General features: G+C 27.6%; 1 non-coding gene across 1 annotated transcript; it reads left to right on the top strand.

The window, feature by feature from the left end:
• Nucleotides 1–1,474: 1,474 nt before the first annotated feature.
• MIR172G (microRNA MIR172g) lies at nt 1,475–1,588 on the top strand. Its single transcript, NR_048884.1, has one exon. It is a non-coding gene; the product is annotated as a microRNA MIR172g (primary transcript).
• The last annotated feature ends 1,414 nt before the right edge of the window (nt 1,589–3,002 follow it).

Below are 3,002 nucleotides of genomic sequence, written 5' to 3'. Positions count from 1 at the left end.
ATTAACATTTCTTAGTAAAAAAAAAAAAGACTTTGGATATATATTTACATAGTTTTTAATAAAACATAAATCAACAAATAAATTAAAGTCGTCCATTCGTTCTAAGAAGATAAAGAAATTGTACTTTTGGTGTCGTGTTTATATAAGGACCTCAAACAAAGCCTTTCAAGACGTAGTACCTACTCTTCTTTTTGCTGCTTTTTTTCTTTTCCAAAAAATAATGGGAATAATGATAGTCCTGAAATATACACCAACTGTGTACTTTGGCAATTAATTTCGTAAAAATACAAAAGTTCGAATTCAAGTTATTAAGGTTTGAAGAGATGGACTTTTAACTACGTACTAGTCTATTTTTTTAAGGAGTATAAATGTGTTTTAGTTCCCACAGTTTTCCATCAAAACTAATTTTATTTATTGTATTTTAAAAATAATGATTTTGGTCATGGTATTTTTTTTCTTATAATTAATGACTTTTGTCTTCTTTTTATAAGAATTAAGATTTTAGGGTGGATGAAAAAATTCATTAATTATAACAACAAATGTGAGAATTAAAGTCATTGCTTCTAAAATATAAAAAATAAGACTAATAATGATTGAATATTAAGAAAATTAAAACACATTTTACATTTTTCTTAAACACTTGGTTAGGAGGAAAGATTTGCTAAAGACAATCGGTTAATTATTACCTATCAATAAAGCTTGTAAATACTTTCATACTAATGCTATTATGATAAAAGAAAATTAATGACCAGCTCTGTTAATCATCTCTAGCTTATGCCATAGAAATTAATTAGTTTCACCAAACGAGTACGAGGAGAGGTGGGGGGAAAATAAAACAACTCTCTTGCGTTCCTGACCTACCTTTCTTTGTCTCTCTCTTTCTCTCTCTCTATGTGTTTATATATTCATGGGTACAACTGCGACCTGATCATGAGCTGCTAGTTTGTGCTAGCTTCCTTTAACAACACCATGCAAGTATATTTAGATATTTCATAGTTTTTTATTCCACATCCATCTTGGATTTTTTTTTTCCTCTTCCTCCTTTTCTACTTGTGTTTCGTTCATTCTGTCTTCAATCTTTCTCAACAAAATCAGAATCACTCGCTAGATATACGTCTCTATGCGATTAGATTAGTTCAAATCGTATATCAAAACCACAGTTTTTTTTTTATATTTTCTTATATATGCGCTCAATTATTTTTGTAGTGTCCTATATTCTACTATTTTGGCTCTCTATTTTGATTAATTACTATATATAATTAATTAGCACGTTGTTTGAAACCTTATATTTTGTTAGGGCTTCCTCAAGTTATGTATTTTCAAATTTTTTGTGCCTTTGGCAGAATTTGCCTGAAGTTTCTTCAGAGTCTTCTTTGCCTGAAAACCTCTCGCACCCAAAATGTGATAGCACATATAGATGAGAACTGTTGAAGTCAGTTTCCAGTGTTTTGAGAATAATCTGCAATCATTGTTTGCAGGTGCAGCACCATCAAGATTCACATGCAATTTACACCCTATAAGAGATTTTTGACAAAATTTCTTTCCTAGGAGAGTTTTGACTTGAGAATCTTGATGATGCTGCATCAGCAGTAAATGATTAACATAAATAAATAAGTATATATATATATATATATATATATATATATATATATATATATATATAAAAAAAAAAAAATAGATCTTCCACTAGGGATGTTGGATCTGATATTATTTGCATCTGTAAGGGTTGTTGAAGATATTTAACATCCTGCAACCAAGAGTGGGTTGACTGTGCATGTAGAATCATACAATTTCACAAAGGGTTCTCTATTCATCACTATGCTCATGGCAGTACTCTATTGGTAAGTTATATCTTCAGTATCATTTATGAGCAAGGTTTGTGTGGTAACTCTGCAAAATACAGTAGTATTTTTAAATAATTAAGATTCATGTCAAAACTTTTGGAAAAATGTATCACAGTTCAATTTCTTGATCTTTTGGGAAGTATCACAGTTCAAAAATTATCCAATAATTATTTAGATAAAGGTTCTAAAAAATATATCTTTCAGAAAAATAAAATATTAGATTGTTAGAATCTTTTAAAGAGAAGTTAGTATAATTATTTAGTTTAAAGATAACAATAATGGAAAAGAAAAAGAACGAAAGAAATTGAAATTGGCTTTAGTCAATTTGAAGCCCTTGTACCTGAATTGGTGGTTAACATAAACCATTAGATTAGATAAAATAAAAAGAAAGAGAAGCCATGGGTTGGTTGTATTTTAAATAATAACAATAATGAAATAGTAAAGATAATAAAAATAATAAATAAAGAAAGATAAATTAAACTAACTTTAAATTAAGTGTAACACATATAAAGATAGATAGTTTATTTTTCTAGAATCACACACATAAACAATCTCTCTTAGTATGAGAGAGTTGTATAAGAATTGAAAAGAATGAAGAAAGTGAAAAAATTCTATTGAGACAATTCATACACAGGAATAAAAATAACAAAAAAAAACTTAAATTACTTATTTTAAGAGGTGAGTAAAACAATCTTCTAAACTTTTATGGCATAATTCTTTTACATTAATAAAGGGATCCCAATTAAAACTTACTTGTATTGTAACTTTCCCCTTAAAATCATGTGTTGCTCATATAAGAATATAAATATGATTGCATTTGGTCTAAATGTTATAATATAATTATGCGCTAAAGTGCATGATAATAGTGAGGGAAAATTCGAGTACGAGTAATTATTCATGTGAACGTTAATTCAAATTAAAATTACCTTGCGATATTTTTTTCCGTGTCTTACATTTTAATGATTAAGTTATTAACATTTCTTTAATCCTAAGTTGATATTTGAATGGTAATCAACATAATTGAGAGGAGAAATACATATATGTGAATTAGCTTGTGAGTGTATTTCTAGTTTTGCACATGAATGATTACATTGATATATATATATTTGTGTGTTTATTTAAGTATAATCGTGAATGTTATATTGTTATATCATAAAT

Source organism: Glycine max, chromosome 10, assembly GCF_000004515.6.
Source record: "Glycine max cultivar Williams 82 chromosome 10, Glycine_max_v4.0, whole genome shotgun sequence".
Taxonomy (NCBI): Eukaryota; Viridiplantae; Streptophyta; class Magnoliopsida; order Fabales; family Fabaceae; genus Glycine; species Glycine max.
This window is presented reverse-complemented; position numbering and strand designations above follow the sequence as displayed.